Here is a 21,961-nt window from a genome sequence, read left to right as displayed (position 1 = left end):
GAGATCCCCGAAGGCAGACAGGAAAGCCACAGAGGGTATTCCCAGGTCTTGAAGCCTAGTGCAGCCGTCCGAGCAAGATTTTAAACTGACTCCGTTTTCCCCATTTTGGGGCCAGAGTGTTTATAACTGTGTTAGTTTCTGTAGCCATGTAACAAATTACCACGAATGTAGTAACTTAAAACAACACAAACTTGTCGTCTCCCAGTTCTCTGGGTCAGGAGTTGGGTACGGTATGCTCATCTGGTTTTGCTTCTGAAAGTCTCACAAAGACAAAATTAAGATGTAAGCCAGACTGGACTCTTATGTTGAGGCTCTGAGGAAGAATCTGCTTTTGAGCTCCTTTAGGTTGTTGGCTGAATTCAGTCCCTCGCAGGTCCTCATTTCCTTGCTCGCTGTTCACCGGGGCCCAGTCTTATCTCCTAAAGACCGGCCACATTCCTTTGTATACGACCCCCTCCTTCTTCAGAGCCAGCAAAGACACATCAAATCCTCATTGTGCTTTAAATCTCTCTGATTTCGTCTCTTTGATTTCAAATTTTGTCCTGGTGTTTGAGTGTATGAGCCCATTTTAATTGTAAGCAATCAAAAGCATTCAGTACCTCAACGATACACATGAAATATGCCCCTTTAGTTGCAATCAGGAGCACAGGCCAACATCTCTGCTGGAAACACCCTTTGAGTTATGGGTTCCCACAGACACACTGTTTACATTTATTGAATGTTATCTGAAGAGTATTGATGAAATAAAATGCCATATATTAAGTTGGATTCTATTTTATTGGCCATTTGGGTTAAACTGTTGGATTCTCTGAGCATGAAGGCTTATCAGAAGAGTAAACTAGAAACCCAGATAGCAGGTTTCTAATTCTAATCTTGGGCAAATCAAGTAAGTTATTGGATTCATTTTTCATCATAGGATTTTTTTCATAATAAAAGCCTCAGAAAAAATATGAGTAAATAAAGGCAAAGCACTGTATTATTAGTAGTTATTCTTTCCCTAACACTGCTGCTGCCGTAGCCGTCTCTGAGTTAACAGCAGTTTCCACATTTTTTAGAGATGTCTTTTGTGATTTCCCCACTTGTGTTCCCTGTCCCTCCTGTTACGTACTGAACATACACCACCTGCAGTTCCCTGGATTTTTTCCTCTGCCCTAACCTGCAATTTCATCATTTTTTCACCCTTTAGATACCAGATCACTAAACCTCTGACACTCACTTAATATTAGGTACTCGTCTCTGTACTTTTTATAGACTAATTTTGTCTCCTCCCTCTCCCTAATTTCATATGTTGAAGTTTTCATCCCCATGTGACCTTACTTAAAAATAGGGCCTTTTGGGAAGCAATTAAGGTTCAGTGGGGTTGTAAGGTGAGGCCTTAATCCAATAGGACTGGTGTCCACATAAGAAGAGGAAGAGACACCAGGGGTGTCTATGAACAGAAGAAAGGCCATGCGAGGACGCAGTGAGAAGGCAGCTGTGTCCACAAGGCAAGGAGAGAGATCTCACTGGGAACCAACCTTGTCGGCACCCTGATCCTGGACTTCCAGCCTCCACAACCACGAGAATGTACTTTTCTGTTGTTGAAGCCCTATTCTGTGGAGTTCTGTTGTAGCAGCCCAGCAGTCTGACACAGCCCGCGGAGCTTCCTGTGCATAGCTCATCAGTTTTTGGTTTTTTTTTTCAATAGTAAATCCAAAACTAAACAACAGCAACAATATCCACTCATTAGCACACCTAGCAATGTGAAGGTGCGATTACTGGCTTGTGTCCTTAACTCCAAATTTCTGGAAATATTAGGGCAGGTTCAGTGTTTCTTAACTCCAATTTCTTACCTCCCATTTTCTCTGAAACATCTAGTCATCCAGCCTCTACCTTCACAACCCTTCCAAAACCATTTCTGGTTATGTCGTTAATGACCTGCTAATGAGCCACTCCTCACTCCTCATTTAATCAGTCTTACCATGTCAGAAAGACATGGTTGAACAGCCCCTTATTTCCAACTTGGTTTATCTCACAAACCTTTGACTATCTCTTCTAGTCTTCTTTTGCTGGTTCATTTTCATCCATGTTTCCCTTAAAGGTGGACATACCCCAGGGTTCCAGCCATTGTCCTCGTCTCTCTTCACATGTTCTCATTCGCACCTTCAACTTCTGCTACTGTCTATATGTGAAGGACCCCCCAGGTGGGTATGCCCGGTCCTGCCTATCTTCTCTGCACCACGCTCTCCACTTGGATTTCACACAGGATTTCGAATTCAATATGTTCCAAATAGAATGCCAATAACAATGTTAAAATAGAGGAAATTACACACTGAGAAAATCGAAGGGAGATAATGTAGACCTTAGAGTAAATATTTTTCCAGTGCAACTTTGCTAAAGATAAGGAAAGCTAAACAAAAGGCAGCAAAGCCCTCCAGCCTGCAGTTCTGAGGAAGAGGCGGGTGGATTGGATGATTTTAAGTGTAAGTGATCTCTAGATTTTATATTCTTTTTATCAGGGGCAGAACTAAAATTATGAAACCCTATATTACGGAGACAGGTTAGAGAGACACCCTTAGGTGTTTTCAAGTAAACAGTAAGGTAACTTGTTACTATCAGTCACTTACATATGCTTTTTTCCTCCAGATCATTTCCGTCTGGTCTTAAGTTTTTTTGTCTCAGAATACCTTCACACTTTTAAAAATTCCTAAAGCAGCTAAAGAACTGTGTTTATATAGATTATATCTGCAGATATTTACTATATTGGAAATTAAAACAGGATATGTAAATACATTATGTTTAAATAACAACCATAAACCCATTACATTTAAATATAAATGACATAATTTTATAAAAAATAAGTATATTTTCCAAAAAAAATCGTGATAGAGGTCAATGTTTTGTATTTTGCAAATGTCTTTAATGTTTGGTTTTATAAAAGCAGCTGGATTCTCCTATGTGCCTATGCATGTACTCTTATGATATGCTGTGTTGGTTGAAGTATGTAAAAATAATCTAGCCTCCCACAAATATGTAATGGGAAAAGAGAAAGTATTTTAAGAGCTTTTTCGGATGTTTAATATTCTCTTTTATACTATACCAAAACTCGGCAAATGGTAACAACTTAAAGCTTTAGTTTGAGTATGGAGTCTGAATCCTCATCAATGAACTTTTCGTTCTCTGTTATAATAAAGTTAATTGGTGTCTTAGTCTGTATGGGATGCTATAAGCATAGCATAGAACACCATGGACTGAGGGGCTTAGAAACAACAGAAATTTACTTGTCGTAGTTCTGGAGTCTGGGGTGGGGGCAGGATCAAAGCGCTTGCAGATCTGGTGTTTGGTGAGAGTCTACTTACTGATTCGTGGGCAGCAATCTTGCTCTGGGCCCTTGTATGTCATAAGGGGCAAGGGTGCTCTCTGGGTCTCTTTTATAAGAGCACAAATCCACAGAGATGCCCTAATCATCTCCGAAAGTCTCCACGTCCAAATACGAGCATATTGGGGATTAGGTTTCAACATACAGATTTTGGGGGACACAAACATTCAGTCTATAGCACTTGATTGATCTTGAACTTCGAATTGATCTTTTATTCGTGCATGATTTTATAACATCATGCATTGATCATTTGGAAAAATATGAACTCACTGAGTTATCCAAACACATTTCATTGTACAACATCCAAAAGAAATCTCATTTGTTAACATCAACACAATTCACATCAGAAACATTGGTCAAGTTCACAGAGGTGGAATTTAGTATTCCAAAATTCTGTTTTTAGTTTGAAGGCTTAATTTTTTTTAATTTTTTAAAATCTATTTATTTATTTATTTATTTATTTATTTATTTTATTTTTTAAAAATTAAAAAAAAAATTTAGGGGTAGGTAATTAGGTTTACTTGGTAATTTTTTAGAGGAGATACTGGGTATTGAACCCAGGACCTTGTATATGCTAAGCATGAGCTATACCCTCCCTGCTGAAAGCTTAAATGTTGTCATTGGCAATAAATACTATCTCCTAGTTTCCTTAAAGCAATAGGCTCACCTTATTCATTTCTGAAAAAAATATCTCCCAGGTATCCAAGTTTGAATAATCCTTGTTTGTCTATGCGTTGTTATTTCAATTGAAAATGGTGTTCCAGGAAAAAGAGTGGCCAGTTCAACTTGCAACTCACATCACACATGAGACGGATATTTTTACTTGCTGAACTTCAAATATAGGTTTTATAACACTTTATTATTTTACAAGTCTGTCTTCCCCGCCTATAATATAAACATTTGAAAGGCAGGAAATCAGTTTTATTGATTTATTATCAGTGCCTGCACAGTACTTGCCCACAATGGTTCTTAAATGTGCGTGGAATTAATATAAGATTTTTTGATTCTTTCATGAATAAAAGGAGCTATTTCAGAGTCGTCACTATAATGGTTTAAAAATATAATGTATATCTCCTTTATTCATTCATTTCTCTCTTCTTTTTTGATTGTACCACTAACATGAAGAAAATGAAAATGAAAGAATAGGATGAAAACAATTATGTTTTAATAATACAAAAATTGAATCCTAATCTTCAGTATCCATATGTACACATTGGAAATGGGCAGTGAATCTGGCTCTTTTTATGAGTGTGCTATTAGCCTTTGAGAGTTAATTAATAGAGACATAAATTAACTCCATATAAGTGAAAAAGAAAAAAAGATAATGACAAATACAGTTAGATCCCTGCATGCTAATGAGTGAGTTAGCAGAAAAGTATAAAAGATCTTGCTCTTGCTTTTATTATTTATATACTTCACATTTTTAATAAATATACAAAAAAGTCAAATGCTTAATAGGACAAGATAAGGATGAGTGATCACATGCATGCACTTGCTTATGAAATTTCCCTACAGTAATTTCTTTATCACTTACGTGGACTTGGGGGCAAGAGATCTCAATTGGTTATAATGTATAGGCATTTAATCATGTGTGTGTGTGTGAGAGTGTGTGTGTGTGTATGTGTATACTCAAGTGCATGCCTATATATATGTGCACATAAATATCAAATTTCTTAAACTTTAAATTAAGAAATATGAATTCATAAAACCTGAAATCAATCAGCCACCCAACAACATTCCTTTAATTGTCTACTCGCAATCCTGTTAGATTTTGTGGGAGAATAAAATGTTAATTTACAGCACCGTTTGACTTGAAGTAGTTTATCTGGTAATTGGAAAAAGAAAACACATGCTAATAAAATAACAAAAGACTATCTCTAGAATATAACATGAAATAAAGTCACCACCACATTTAAGACTATTATTTACAAGTTGAAATCAAACAAAATGCCTTACCACTAGTTGCATCCAATTTAACTTTATAAGTTCAACATGATCATAGCGGTTTATTAACAATAAACCACTGATTATATTAATTTTATAAATGTTTCAAGTGTATACAGTGAGGAATATTTTTACTTTAATAAATTCATTTTCCCCATAGTATTTAATATAGTTGTGTTCTATGTTTCTACATTGCTTTTATAGAAATAGCTATATAGTAAGTCGAGTCTTTTTGAATTAAATATATGTACTATTAACAATTGACATCTAGTGGGAAAAAATGTGTCTATACTAGACACCTCAGTAACACTGGTAATGAGAAGACAGCACGAGGTGGCCACATTTTCGATCATGAGACCATATGATTTTAGTTCACTGGATCAAGAATGAACAGCTTGCCCAAGTCAGGAAATTTATAGATTAGCCAGGAAGCTTTTAAGGTGAACAAGCCTGAAAAGCTCTGTGAAACCCAGCAAGATTGGGCCAATAACACTATATATTATGGAGCATTTTTTAAGATCTACTGAGAAAATCAGGTAGGTAACCGCGGGAGCTGGAAATGAATGGGTGCTGAGAGCCTGGAGATTCAAATAAGGACCGTGATGGGTCATGTTAAGATGTTTAAGAACCAGAAATTATCAGGTATAAACTATAAAGTAGAAAAAAATAGAACAATAAAATCAGTTTGTAGTAGAAATAAAAATGACTCAAAGAAGAAGAATGAGAAAGGAGGTAGCAGGCTCATATTCACTGCCTGTCTCAAAGGGGAAGAGCCATAAGTTCTTGCTTCTCAAGTCCCTACTGTTGCCTTGAATCTAGTTCCAGTCCCCTTATGTCCTGATTTCTGCTCTGGATCTTTCTCATGTATTTCAGTGTAAGCCTCATCTTTCTTACTGAGCCTTATATTAAACCTCCCTTACTGGAGCATGTTTAAATGACTTGTTTTTGGCAGCCAAAAGTCTGACCAAACATTCAACAATGCTTGAGATGCAAAGATATCTCTGCAGCTACAGAGTTCAGTCATCTGAAGTAGGACAAACATAAATGACTCAAAATGTTTCAGAAAGAAAGAATCATTATTTTTACAACAGAGATCATATGTTACTAATTTTCATCACCCTGCGAATCTATAAATCCAGACATAAACTTTCTTGACTTTAGTTTTTTGTTTGCAAAAGGCTGCTAGACAACATCATTTGAACGCCTCATAGCATTCTTCCTTGGCCTTTTACTATTTTCTACTAAAACAAGAATCTTTTTGTCTTCCTATTATTAGTTAATGTCGCTATGATGCAGCCAATGATGTTAGGCTGGTACCCTAGTGTCATCATTTATTTCAGTTTTGCCAACTCCAACAGGCAGACAGAGCCCATGGATTGGTCTTCCCCTTGCCTTCTTTTTTGGTAACAGCTGATCTTTTTCCTAAGTAAGCCCTGATAACCATTTAAATGGCCTCCCTGCTAAACCAGCTTCAAAATTAATCTCAGTAAGAACAGATCCTGTGGGTCATTCATTCCCTTTCTCAGATACCCTCAGTAGGTTCCCGTTATTTACTAAGTCAAGTCCCGATTCCCTGGCCTCTTTAAAAGTCAAATTGTAGTTTTCCAAAATTACTGCTTATCACTACTTTAAATACAATTTTCACATCAGTCAAACTGGGTAACCATGAGATGTTTCTTCAAGGTTTGCCCTCCTGCCCATTCTCTTCTCTCTACTTAGAATGCTCTCCCCAAATTTTCTATCAAAATCCTTTCCCTTCTTTTGGTATAATTTAAATCCCACCTTTTATTTTCAATTATATTTACTGAAACTTGTCACTAAATATAATCTCTTTCTTACCTGAATTCTCCTAATCATTCTGAACATCTCTTAAGATACAAACTGATTATTTGTGTAGTATATTGCCACTCTCCTGCTCAATTGTAAGCTTCTGAAGGGTGGGGAGCATGCATATTCATTATTGCACTGTCCACCCCCACCCATTACTCTGCCTTGGCATTGTTATTCCTCTGCAAGAATGTTGAATAAATAAATGTACTATGACTAACACAGAGAGCCACTGAGCTGCTTTTATAAAAAGCAACCTCATTTAATATACCCACAACATGATATTTTCATTTTAATTCAAATGAACATATCTTCCTATCCCACACAAATCTGTTTCTCCTCCTGGATTCCCTCTTACTGTTTGGCTACATAATCCACTTGGTTGTCCAAGTCAAAAATGTAGGAATCACTTTACCCATCTTCCTTTACTTTACTCTTCATATTAAACTCCACCTCCCGACCCCCAACTTATCTTTTCTATCTGTTCTTACTTCTCCTCACTGTTACTAAATGGTTCAGCTTCTCTCTCTCTCTTCTGGTCTTCCTACTTTCAGTCTCAAACTTCTGCAATCCATCTTCTAAACTATTGAAAAAGTAATCTTTTGAATATAAAAAAAATCTGATCACTATATTCCTTTGTTAAAATGTTTTCTCCCCCATTGGCTGCCTTTAAACTATGTAAAACTGAGCTCTTCTGAATAATTCTTCATGATATGGCCCCTAACTAGCATTCCTGATTATCTCTTAGCTTTATCCCCTAATATACACTTTGTACATACTAAATTACTTGAGATTTGTATGCTTCCAGACCTTTGGAAGCATTTTATGTGGAATACTGCCTTCCTACATCTTCAGTTCACCATAAAAACTCCTACATAACCTTCAGCTTTAAGTTTCTTTGTGAAACCTTTGCTGAACTCCTTCAGCAGTCTTAGGTCTTCTTTCCTCTGTGTTTAGACTGGATGTCAGGCCTAGTGCATTAAAGCAGTCATGTTGCGTTTGTCTACGCTGCCATTAGACTCCTCGGGGACACAGATTGATTTTTTTTAAAGGCGTATACCTTTAGAATCTGGTGGAATACATTTCATGCAGATATTCGATAGGAACATTATAAGTTCTTGTGAAAGAATTGATGAACAAATTAATATAAATTATAAGAAAGAGAACCTCCATATTGCTTAAATTTTAATTTATATATTCCATTGTCAGTAATTGTCAAATCATCCTTTGGGATATAAGAGGAGCATTAAGCATTATCTGTGTTCTTTGCAAAGGAATTGCCGTGAATAAAAATCATAACATGAATCAACAATAATATAACCCGAATGTTTATTCCTTAAGTAATAAAAAGTAAAATGAGTAAACATCACTGAATATAAAATACTAGATTATGCTTAAATTTACATTGTCATGAAATAAAAAAAAACACATATAGAACATTTTGTACTTTCAAAATGTGACACCCTGAAATACTTATATGTCCCTTTTCAACGATGAGAAAATTGAGTTGGCTTTTTTCAATAATGATTGTCATCATTTTTGTCATGTCAATGCCCTTAAAATCTATGCAGGTTAGAGATAAAGGCCAAAATAATGTCTATCCCTTAGCAAAACTAAGCCATTAGTAAAAACTTTATTATAGTATTAAGAAGTATTATTCTTCAATAAAAAGTGAATGTATTGTATATCACAACAGTTGAATTGGCTCCCACTTTAGACCAGAAACACTCAAGTATTTTAGAGAATTAATAAGGTCCATAAATATTACTTTCATCAAGTTATAATCTCTATTTCTCCATTACAGCTAAATTTATATTCATTTCACATTCTACTTTGGAGACATAAGTCAGAATTTTAAACATAATTAATACAATTAACTTTTAAGGATATTTCAATGTATTAACTATCCAGAGTTAAGACAGGATCTTTGGCATCGAAGTATATATCCCAATATCAACAGTTTATGCCAAGGACACTAGAATAAAGAAAAATGAACAATAGGATTTTTTAATGAACGGAAGTACCTTGGTTTTAATGTCTGAAAAGAAAAGTTCCAATATAGTACACTGTAAAATATTCACTTTATCTTAAAATGATCATGAAAGACTATGATACCAAGATGATTCACATGTTTGTTTTATAGCTTTATAAATCAAACTTAATCATCTATTAATATAAAATTCTAATTCTTGAGCTTTTATTGCAAAGAACTGTGCTGCATCCTAAAAGCACATTATTTTAGTTAATTATCACAATTCTCTGAAGTAAGTCCTATTACCACTGTTACCAGTGAGGCATAGATGAAAAAAAACTTCCCATGGTCATGCAAAGTAATAGTGGGTTTGCAACGAAATAGTCTGAATCCAGTCTATATACTTTATTGCTCAGTTATATTAGCCTACGTATAATTTTATTTTAGATCAACATTGGAAGGTGTTCAAGAGAAGTACATAGCAACCTGGTAGTGATTTTACAGAAGAGATTAAACATTAGATGGAAGTGGATTAAGCAAAAATGTAAGTATGATTCCATCCTTGTAATTCTAGTAAAAATGCCTGCAATGAAAACCATTGATAATATAATGTCATACAGGGAGTTTAACTGATAAGGTTGCTTATATTGCTTTTAAAACATGTACAAATAAATTAGTTTTGAAAGAAATCATATTAAAGGATCTATTTTAAAGAATCTGTCTGTCTCCTGTTTATGGTAAAGAGAATTACATTCATTTATTTCATAAGGACATGGCTTATCGAATTTGGTCCCTCATTTCTCTTAATTAATATTATCTGGGGAATCATTTTGACATGAACAACCAGGCAATGTCTTTTGTTGCCTTTGGTGATACTTACTATTGGATCTATGATGACTTGTTTGTAATTTTCACTGCATAAACTGTCCACCCTGCTCGACTGTCCCCTGCAGGAGATGGTGGCAAACTATGGATCAGGACCAGTCTGTTAAAACAGAGACCTCTTGGGCACATTGCTATGCTAATTTATATTAGTAAAAAAAAGAAATCTTAAAGGACTATCAATCTTTTAAAAAAAATCCCATTTAGCTAATAAGAGATACTAGGGTCAGTGAACTGTGTAGGCTCAGGAAAATGACAGTCTAGTCATTGTAATGGACTGAAGATGACAAGCACAGATTGTAAGAACTGTTCCAGTGACCTGTATCATACGATGCTCAGCTTTGTTATGACAGTTTTGCACAGAGTACCTGCCAAAAGAATATACTATTACATATTTTCTTAAGAAATGTGTGTTTATATTGCATTAAAAGAAGAAAGGATGTCTCAATAAGACATTAGAAGATGAATCCCCCGCATTAGTTTTTTCATAAGCCCCCAATGTGGGGGAAATGGTAAAATATGCTTGCTGAGTAACTGGAGTTTTCAGCATTACCTGTATTTGTAATTTTTAAGTTCTCTCTAGTTTGGCAGATGCATTTAATTAAATCAGAGGATTAGAAAATGAAACAATGAAAGCTACTCTGCAGGAAAGGCTCTGGATAAAGAAATGTATGCAAGGTCCTGTTTGCTTTCGGTTACAGCCATGTTCTAAAAACACTGTGGCTAAATCCATGTTACCCTTTCTTGACTCCTTTGGACGTTTTCTGACTTTTGTTTTCTTAATAGGAAAATAAAAATTGAATATTTTTTTATTGTTCATTTGAATTCTCTTTTCTATGTAGTCAATAAGCATTCTTCTGTTTCCTAAAAAAAAAAAGTGTAATATAGTCCACACACTATAAGCATAGCTAACATTCAAAAACACATTTAAAGTGACGTCCTTCATGAACACTGAGCACAGGCACTGAGAGACAAAGACATGACGTGGCTCCATTTGGACTCTCCTTCCTCTTGGCCCAAGCCACTTCCCAGGGTGCTCTGATGTCCACAATCTTATCTTCCTATTCTAGGCCAGACAGATGTATTTATCAGCTAGTGCTGTAAACTATTTGCTTTATAATTAATATCTTTAAGGTCTGGATGTTGACAGTAAGAATAACATTTAAACTGCTAAACATGTCGCTGTCAATATACTAAAAACTGAAGGCCATACAATGTGTCCAGGGTCACCATACTATATCTCTCATTTTCCCAGTAAAATGTGTCCATTTGGATAGTGGTGTTTTTGGAAACAAAAGGGGAAATTAAATAAACTCTGTTTTGCGGTTCTGTGCCAACCTCTGTTCAAATGTATTGATTTTGACAACCCAGTACAAGAACTTTCCAGTCATCTAGCTTGTTTAGGGGAACCAGAAAGACTACAGGAGACTACCATGACGTAGGTGGGAACTACCAACGACTGCAATGTGAATTACCAGCTACTTCTCCAAGAGAATGATTTGTTTAGTGTATTTTAAAAAATTAGTAGTAACTGTTCTAAATGCAAATGCAAAATCAATGATTCTTTGTTGCAAGTTGTATACTGAATATTCAGTATAGTTTGGCATTTTATTTTGAAGGTCTGTGTTATAAAACATCAGCTCACATCTTAAGCTTATCAATGCTCAGTTCCTGGTTCCCAACAGCCTACTTTCCTTGTTTATGAAAGACATGCCATTGAGACCTCTTTTAACTCCCTGCTTTAGTTGACTTGAACGCAGAGTGGAGAAAAAGCCAGAGAGGCTAACACAGTGGTTTGTGTTCTCTTATTTTTCTCCAGCTCCTGCTTCACTACGGGCAATTTCCCTGTCATCAGAGAAGTGTCTTAATATACGATGATCTTGTTGTGTAAAATGTGCTTATATTTATCTGACCATATTAAGAACTTCATTGAAAATATTTCAGAGGTCGTTGTTGAAGACCTTTTCATTCTCTAGATTAGAGCAGAGAAACCCAAAGTCCTTTGTGCAGTACATCAAGAAAAAACTTTAAATCGGATTAGTAATGGGGTTAAATGAATGATGCAATGTGTTTGGAAAAGGAAAAAAAAAAACAAAACCACAAACCAGTTCTCATTGATTTCTCGCTTTAATTCCGAGGCTACGACACTGCCGACGTGATTGAGCAAACTTTTCCTTTCTCCCTCCTTTAACTCCATTTTTGCTTGCAAATAAAATTCAACTTTAAAACCATTATTTGAAATCATTCTAATTGTACAACAAATGGGGCCAGAGACACATTTTAAGTAAAACCTGAACTTGGTGTCTTCCATTAGATATCACAGAATATGACTTAATGGAATTTTAATTTCAAGTCACAGGAAACGTAAACACCAGGGGGATTTAAGATGAAGCTGATGAATCTTGAGTTTCAGCACTCCTCACTCACACGGTTCTGTTCTAAGGCCCAGTCCTTATTTATTTTTGAGTAACATTGTCTATTTCCACGAGGAAGCTATAATATTGAAAACACGGTTGCTTCCAGGATAAAATGTCCTGCTTTCTCACCAGTTCCTATACTTTCAAATTTTCTGTCTATTTTACAGCATTCATTCTAAGAGAAACTACCTTTTATATCTCATAGAGGTTATTCATTTTTTTCTTGAACTGGCAATTACATTTTTATTTTTAAAATATCAACGTGAATGAAGCATAATTTGCATAATATAAAATGCCCAAATATTAATGGTACCACATTGACAAATGTATGTATATCCATGTAATCACCATCACAATGAAAATATAGACCATTTCCATCACTTGGAAAGTTCTGTCGAGCCCATGCCCCTCTCCATGCAAATACCCCTGCCTCAGGCAAACAATCTGATTTATTATTTTATTATTTTAATTTATTTTTAAAAGACTTTTTGCCAATGCAATTTTATATTTATTGAAATATATATACACATGTATTTATATTAAATGAGAAAATTCAGGCTTTGGGATACTATATAGAAGACATCATTTAAAACACACATAGCAGTGGGGATATTTACACCTCTGCTTTGTAATTTTTGGAAATAACGTTATTTTAATAAGCATACTATCTTGTGATTGTATGAACACACAATACATCTCCACATTTTGAAAAAGAACTATACCCTAGAAATTTTTAGAATAACAAAAGAAATAAGTAAAGGATTATTGAGTGCTGTAGTGATTAGCAAAAGTTTCTTCAAAGAGGAGAGATGGGCACAGGAAGATAAAGCAAGGAGAATACTCTCTTCAAAAGTACTACATTTTCCCATGACTCATTTATCTCTCAAGTAATATAGTTGCAAACCCTTGATCTTGAAATGTAGGAGAAAAAACCCACATCAAAATAAGATGGGTTCCTATTTGGCAAATTGAAAGATTACAGCCTTCACTTGGAAGTGCATTCAGGTTTACCTGCAGGGAGGAAGTGTTGAACTGGGAAATAAACAATAGCAGAGCAATGCCATCAGCTCAAAGAAAGGTCAACTGAGGATGCGTCACACACAGGGCCAAATCCTGGCAGGGCCGTTTGATGAGGAGAAACAGAATACAAGGTTATCTCTTGGTTCTCTGAGAAAGGCCCAGTCTTACTACACCTTCCTCTGCAGTGGGCACTAGGCCCCACCTACTGTCTTCTTTCCCCTCACTTCCAGGAGCCAAGGTCAAGTCCACATGATCCGTCCTCACCTGGGCTACCCTGATAGCCTCACACCAGCTCTCAAGACTCTCCCTCTCAGTCCCAACTAAATGCTGTCCTTCCGAGACTCCCAACTGTCAAGTGCTCCCCACAACTTTCTAAACAGCCTGAAGGCTACAAATGTGCTGCTGGCAGATTACATCCTTAAATGTTTGTGGTTTTGTCTTTGCTCTTATTTTGCTTCCCATAGTGGTTAAAAAAAGTTTACTTGGGCCAGCCTTAAGATGTAGACTATTTCACACAAAATCCTAGCTCTTCCACTGGTCCTGAAAAGTTATATGATGAGCAACACTGAGCTCCCATTCATGGGACACAAAATGTCCTGGAGCTGAAAGCCAGCTGCCCCATATCAGTCCTGGCAGTGTCCTTAGTGACTTGCCTTCTTTCTCGCCTGCTCCCTCTTGCTCTCTCCCCTTCTCCCTCTCTCTCTCCCTCCCTCTGCTCTGTCTCTCTCAGTTTGCTTCACTTTTAAATTTTTATTCTTTTGAACCATTTTTTAATTGAAGTATAGTTAATTTACAATGTTGTGTTAATTTCAGGTGTACAGCAAGTGATTCAGTTACATATATATATTCTTTTTCAGATTTCTTCCCATTATAGGCTATTACAAGATACTGAATATAGTTCCCTATGCTTTACAGTAGGTCCTTGTGGTTAATCTACTTTATATATATTAGTATGTGTCTGTTAATCCCAAACTCCTAATTTTTCCCTCCCCACCTTTACCCTTTGGTAACCATAGTTTGTTTCCTGTGTCTGAGTCCATTTCTATTTTGTAAATAAGTTCATTTGTATCATTTTCTTAGATTCCACATATAAGTGATATCATTTGGTGATATCAAATGGTGAAAGGTTTTTCTAGAGCAGTTTTAGGTTCACAGCAAATCTGAGAAGAAGGTGGAGAGATTTCACACATACCCCCTTTCCCTAACCATGCAGATCCTCCTCCAGTGTCAACATCTCCTACTAGAGTGCCAGTGAGTCCATCTGGTTCAGGAATTTTCATTATAGGACAATTCTTAATTAAAAATTCATTAAAAAAATTGGATATAGAACTATGCAGATTTTCTCTTTTTCTTGATTCAACTGTGGTGGAAACATTAGGAAATACAAGAACCCCAGGTCGGTGAGCAGGGCAAAAGCAGATGACTTCCCCCATTGATCTGGGAAAAGTCCCGATAGGCTTACATTCCTATCACCTGCTGTTCTCTCTGTGGGAGGGAGCACTCCACTCTCTCCTCTTTGGACTTTTCCCTTTAGGCTAAAATCTGCCAGTGAAACTGATTTCTATCTTTCCTTCCTGGAACTTGGTTTCACTCCCATCAAAATACTGCCTTTTTAGCTCCCCTGCACTGCTGGAGGAGATCATGTAGGATGACCCAGCTCTTTAGGAAAACATTTTGGCGTGAAGGGTCACAATGTTTAAAAATATCCATAGCTTTTTATCTTTTAATCTTACTTCCAGGAATCTATCTTAAGGAGTAATTCTAAATGTCATTAAAGAGTCAGTCATATGTTCATCAGTAAGTTGTGTAATTTATAGTTGCCAAAAATTGAAAGAAAACTAAATGTCCAGAGTAGGGGAATGGTGAGGTCACAGTATATTGAGGTAATAAAATATTGTGTTATCAAATGGTATTAAAGAGTTTGAAATAAAAGCTTGGAGACTTTATTTGCAAAACGGTTAAGTGGAGAAAGTAAGATACAAAATTGATTGTATGATATGATTTTTTTCTCTGTGAACAAAAAATAAATAGAAAAATATTTGGAAAAAAGCATACCGAAATGTTAACAGTGGTATTTCTGGATGCTGGATTTCTTTCTTGTTCATATTCATTTATTATTTTTTTAATCAGTCAGATTTTATTATTATCAGAATAAAAATAGGATGAAATAAAAAAAAATGTTTAAAATTCAAGAGCTTACTCATCTCAGTATTCATGATGGTGTTCCTGAGGAAGTTGTTTATGACCATGGTTTGTTGAGCTGAGCTAATATGCTTCTCAAGTTTCCTGCCAAAGGTTTCTTAAGATTCATCAGCTTCCTTCTCCTCATGACAATGGAGCTAACTAGAGTGTTCCCTGTAGTAACTGAAAACAGCCATCAGCTCTTGAAATTTTAATGAATTTTAACACTTTGCAGCTATTGCATGCAGCTCTTTCAAGCATCAAAGTATCCAATAAATCCAGAATAAACTTTAGAAAAAAATTGTGATGTGGGTGGTTTGTCTTCTTCAACACCTTACCTCTTTCTCAAGACCCTCATCCTATTTTCACTGGCAACTTCTTTCTCAGTTTATTCTTCTTCCTGTTTACCTACTATTGGCTTCTTTCTGGACTCCACTGGAAGCTGCCCTTCTCCAAAAATAATCCTTTTATTTTAGCTCTTCTACCCAGTCATTTCCCCAGTTCATTTTCCACTAAAAAATGATTTATCTTTTTCAAATCTTCAGTGCATTAATTTTTGCTAAATTAGAATAAAAAATACATATATACATATACGTCTAATGAATAAGGTGCTACCTCCTCCACCCAGATAACGTACATATTTACTAAGGTGCTTGCAATGTAGTAGAAAAAGCAATGGACTTGTAAATTAGTATTTACTTCGTATAGTTCTTAGATGAAATAATACATATAAAGCCACTACATACATTTTTCTATTTATAAGAATTCTCTTTCTAAAAAATAATATTCAGAAAAATCCTCATTAAACATCTTATCTTATTACTCTTCAAAATTTTTCATTTTGCTGCTGTGGTCTATAGCAAGGGTCAGTGAACGCTTTCTGTGACGAGCCAGGCAGCTAATACGTTAGGTTTTGCAGCCTATATGATCTTTGTTGCAACTACTCACTCTGCTCACACAGTCTGGAAGCTGTCATGGGCAATACTTAACTGAATGAGCGTAGCTGTTTTCCAGTGAGACCTCACTTACAAAAGTAGGAGGCAGGTCAGATTCGGTCTACCAGCAAAAGTTTATCATCCCTAGTTTATAAGATAAAGACTATTCCATATAAAATGCTATTAGAGGCCCTTCCAAATTGGCTGTAGTCTGCTTCTTCCTGGATATCTTATTAATTCATTTCTCTTTTTGTTCAAGCTGTTCTTTAATTTTTATAAAATATCCTCAGCCTTTTCTCTGTCTGTTCTTTCCGTAAACCAGCTCTCAACTACTTAAGCTCTAGACAAGATATCACTTTCTCCATGACCCTCTCTACTCTCTTTTGTTTCTACAACTTTTTTGTGCCTAAACTGCAATACATTTTTTTGCAACTCTATTCTTTTATATTTCTCCTAGTTTTATTGAGCTATAATTGGCAAATAAAACTGTATATGGTTAAAATGTACGAGATGATTTGATATACCTATCTATTGTGAAATGATTACCAAAATAAGGTTAATTAACACATCCATCACCTTACCTAGTTACCGTGTGTGTGTGTGTGTGTGTGTGTGTGGTGAGAAAGCTGAAGATTTACTCTCTTAGCAAATTTCAAGTACACGATACAGTATTATTAGCTATAGTCACTGTGCTGTACATTAGAGCCCCAGAAGTTACTCACCTTATAGTTTGTATCCTTTGGCCAGCATCTCCTCAATTCCTCCACTCTGAAGCCCTGGTGACCATCTTTTACTCTTTGTTTCTATGTGTTTGATAATTTTCTTAAATTCCACATATAAGTGAGATCATAGTGTTTGTCTTTCTCTGAATTATTTACTTAGCAAGATGTTTTCCAGGTTCATCCATGTGTCTCAAATGGCAGGATTTTCTTCTTTTTTTAAGGCTGAATAATATTCCATTGTATATATATACCACATTTTCCTTATCCATTCATCTGTCAGCAGATACTTGAGTTGTTTCTATACTTTGGCTATTATGAATAATGCTACAGCAAACATAGGAGTGCAGATACCTCTTAGAGACAGTGATTTGGTTTCCTTTGGATATATACCCAAGAGTGAAATTGATGGATCATATGGCAGTTCTATTTTTAATTTCTTGAGGAACCTCTGTACCATTTTCTATAGTAACTGGACCAATTTACAATCCCACCAACAGTGTACAGGGGCTCCCTTTTTCCACATACTCACCACTTGTTATCATTTGTCTTTTTGAGCATAGCTATCCTAACAGGTATAAGGTGAGGTCTCACTGTGGCTTTGCTCTGCATTTGCCTCATGAGTAGTGGTGTTAAAGTTGTGTGCCCAACCTCCCTCTGCCCCTCAGTCATGCGGATCACCTCAGCATTCTGGATGGAGCAGGAAAGAAGTGGTCCTCTTTGTCAGCATCCTACACACTGGGGAAGCCAGATGCTCACACACTCTCACTCTCCCCTGCAGGAGAAATGGAGAGCCAGGGGGTCTTTCTTGGCACTGAGTTGTGTCTCCTTGAGGAGGAGGATGGGGTAAATTGACACTCTTCCTCCTCCCTCTTTAATGGATCCAACCTCAGATTTTTTTTTTTTCTCCCTCTAATGATATGCTAGAACTTCTTAGCTGGACTTCTGGACTCCTAAGAGGTATTCTCATCCATGGATAATTGTCAAAATTGGTGTTCTTCATGGGGAAGAGAATAGAAAATAGGAATTCCATTGTCTTCCTGATGTAACTCCACAATTCTTGATTATTTAGGGATAGATGAGCTAGATTTCATGTTGCAGAGTCAAAAGAATAGATGTTGCATCATCAAAAAATCTCAAACTCTCAGGAATCAGTAAAAAATTTTTTAAAAGCCTCTATTATTTTTAATTATAATGAGCAAAATATGCCATGTTGTAGTTAATATAAAGCGTGAAAGCCAGTCTCTCTTGCCCATTAGATATATAACTCAATAATTAAAAGTTTGATTCAATAAAAAACATCTAGTACTTTACATTCAGTAAAATATAGAATAATTACAAAAAGAAAGTATGAGTGAGCAACTTCAATTAGAATACAACAAAAGCATTGCATGATTTATTTTTTCTTGAAAAAGATAAATAATCAATTTATTTCATCTGTAATTTTGTCCAGTTTTGTAAACAGTCTAAAAAGGTGAAAAAATCATAAATTCTTCTTCATAGGATGACTTTAAGAAGGTAATTCTTATTGGCTTCTCAAAAAACTTGGGCACAAGAAATTCCTGTGTCCTAATTCACCTGCTGTGGAAAGAACAAACTCTTCCCTTCACACTCTTGGCATGTTAGATAACATCGCTAACATACCTTTTGGCAAACTACCTGATGAAAATAACATTGATGAGTGACTTGACTTTTATACGTGTGAATCAGAGCTGGAAGAAGTTGAGGGTAACCATTGCCAACATAATTAAATGATTTTGTAAATTCTGATCGTAACATCAAACAATACTACAGTGCTAGGCACTCTTCTAAATACTTAACATTTATTAACTCATTTGATCTTCAAATAACCCCATTTGCCAGTTGAGGGAACAGGCACAGAAAGTTCAAATTAGTAGCCCAAGAACACGCGAGTTGCAAAAGGCAACGACAAGACCGAAACAGAGACAGCCTGGCCCCAGGATCTGGGCCGTCAACCACTGTGCTTTGTTTTTCAAGAAGGGTTACCATCAGGAAGGTGACACGTGGGGCTGGGCTGGGCTTGCTTGCTTACGCTGTCTCTATATGGGAGGTGCATCTGATTAAATATGTTGAGCCATTTCTACACTTGCTGAAATCTTCTCTTTCTGCCCCTATACCCCACTGACAAGTTAATTGAAATTTGTCTCTCTATGATAGTAATTCATAGTTTTTAGTAGTTCTGCCTTTTTTTCCATGGACTATGGAAACTTCCAATTCAGTGGAAGTTCTAGTTCTTTTGGCATTTAAAACTTTTGCACAGAGCTTGGAATTTAAGAGGTGTTCAATAGAATGCTTGTTGCATAGATGAATCAATGATAAAATGCCATGAATAATATTAAGATGTTTGAGAGGACCCAAGAACTGGAATCAAACTTCCCTGCTCAAGTTCTGAAGTAATGACAGAAAGACAAAACAGGCAGCATTCGGAAGGGAAAATTTCAACTCTGATATTTCAAGCTGATGTTGGAAAATATAGTTTATGTCTGTTAACAGATGCAAGATTAAAGAGCACTTAATTTTTTATATTTACTACTTATTGCTGTGTAAAAATGATCTCCAGACTTAGCAGCTAGAACAATAGTAAATGTTTATTCTGTCACATTTTCTACAGATGCGGAATTCAGCCAGCATGTTTCTGGCTCAGGGTCTCCTATGAAGTTGCAGTCAAGATGTTGGTTTAGGTCACAGTTGAAAGCTTACTTGGGGTTAGAGGATCTTATTCCAAGAGAGCTCAAGCATATTGCTGACAAATTGGTGCTGGATGTTGGCAGCAGGCCTCAGTTTCTCCGAATTATTTAAATGTTTTCATGACATTGGCAGCCGGCTTCCCCTAAAGGGGGTAACCCAAGACAGAGCAAGAGAGAAGACGCAATTTCTTTTATGGCTTAGCAGTCACACCTTGTCATTTCTGCATTATCTTATTAGTTTCATAAGTCAGCTGGTTTCAGTGTGGGAGGGGACTACCCAGTGGCAAGAATACGAGAAGGCTCGGGTCATTGGGTGGCCTTATTGGGTGCTGGCTACCACGCCTCCTGTCACTAGCAGCCTTGAACTGGGAGGAGGCTCCCTCCATCATCTGTGGAGCTCACCTCTGGGAGAACACAGCAGAGGAAACACAGCTCCTAGTTTCTACAGAGCTCACCACAGAGAGAGAGAAAGGAGGCGCTGACCTGTGAGTCCCCGGCAAGTGTCTACCACGATGTTTCGCTACTTCATAACTTGTTTACTTGTTCGATGGCTTCCTCCCCAACTCAATGATAAGCTGTCAGGGTCAGGAACCCGTTTGCCTTGGGCACCACTGAACGTCCAGCACTCAGCATAGCACCTGGTACAACACACTCTGGTTAAACCTTGAAAGAAAAAAGCAATGTGGTTATGATCTGCGTCTTCACACAGAAATTTCTGAAATTCATCTGTTGATGGAAAGGATTCTTTTCAGTAGCTTCAAGACATATTCTCTGTATATCTCTATGCAAACATGAATCTTCCCCATTTAAAACTTTTAAAACAATAGAGTGCAAAATAATGTCAATTGATAACTCATAGAAGTACTTTTGGGGGATTATTTTATAATATTATCCTTATTAATGGCCAACTTAAATCTTTTTTCATGTGGGAGATGTTCTGAGGTACACACAAAGAAACAGTAGCTGATTAAATTTATCCTTGCTCAAAGGACAAAAACTCATGTTTTAAAAATCTCAAAATGATTCTCATGAAGTGGAACATGGAAAATTAACCACACTGATTAAGTTAATATCTCAAGAAAAATGAACCCTTTAATTTTCTTGGACTGTTTAGCATCAGAACAAAGAAATATCTTAAGCAGCATCTTAAGAGAGAGATTTGTGGCATTGGTTATACACCGTACTGGTTTAACAAAACACTGTAGTGGCCATTTCTCTCCATTCTATTCTAAAATTTCAACCTAATTGATTTTGAAATTCTGTAGTCAACTCTTATTGAGTTCCACCAATAAAGTCAAGGTTACTTTTCTCAAATTTATCCTAGACAGCCTGCATCACCTATGCCGAGGGGAATATGTGTGTCAGATTCTGAGACATCCAGACATAATGGTGGAAGTACTGAGCTTAACAGACATGAATTTCATCCTCAGTATTACCACATCTTATAAACTAAATTTGTTACTTCAATTTTACTCTTCCTATTGAACTAAAATATGAGGACAATAGTCTATTGTTAGAATTAAATAAGGAAGTCAGTATAAAGAAATTTTTAACTGCAAAGAACTTTACAAAGTTGGGCAGTGATTGTGGTCATCTTTACCAAAACTCTATGAATTATGACACTAGCTTAAAGGATTTATGCTCATAAATTTGTATGAGGTGTTAGTGGTGGAATTATTATTTCCCACTTTTAAGGCTTTCTTCCATTATGACACTCCTGGCCTCTTGCCACTGTCTTGTTCTCTTTGCTCTAGGTGAATTGGGATCACTAATCAGATTGTTGAGTTTGGAGAAAGACACATGGCCCAAGTTTCTTGGTACTACACTGAGTGCTGGACATTCAGTGGTGCCCAAGGCAAATGCATCTCTGGTCCTTAGAGCTTATAATTGAGTTGGGGGGAGACAAAGCCATTAAATAAGTAAGAAAGTTACTAAGTAGTGAAACATTGTAGTAGATACTTGCTTTGGACTAAATTATGCCCCCTACCCCAATACTTA

The 21,961-nt window shown here is 36.3% G+C and overlaps 1 long non-coding RNA gene across 1 annotated transcript in view; it reads left to right on the top strand.

Annotated features, from left to right (window-relative positions):
* Positions 1-2,381: 2,381 nt before the first annotated feature.
* LOC123616177 (uncharacterized) overlaps positions 2,382-21,961 on the top strand; it is a 28,190-nt gene continuing 8,610 nt past the window's right edge. The window contains exons 1-2 of the long non-coding RNA XR_006724055.2: positions 2,382-2,462; positions 9,549-9,645. This is a non-coding gene — a long non-coding RNA (uncharacterized LOC123616177). The remainder of the gene's footprint in view (positions 2,463-9,548; positions 9,646-21,961) is intronic.

The sequence above is a fragment of the Camelus bactrianus genome, chromosome 2 (assembly GCF_048773025.1).
Source record: "Camelus bactrianus isolate YW-2024 breed Bactrian camel chromosome 2, ASM4877302v1, whole genome shotgun sequence".
In the NCBI taxonomy this organism is placed as follows: Eukaryota; Metazoa; Chordata; class Mammalia; order Artiodactyla; family Camelidae; genus Camelus; species Camelus bactrianus.
The sequence above is the reverse complement of the archived record's forward strand: the minus strand, read 5'-3'. Positions and strand labels throughout refer to the sequence as shown.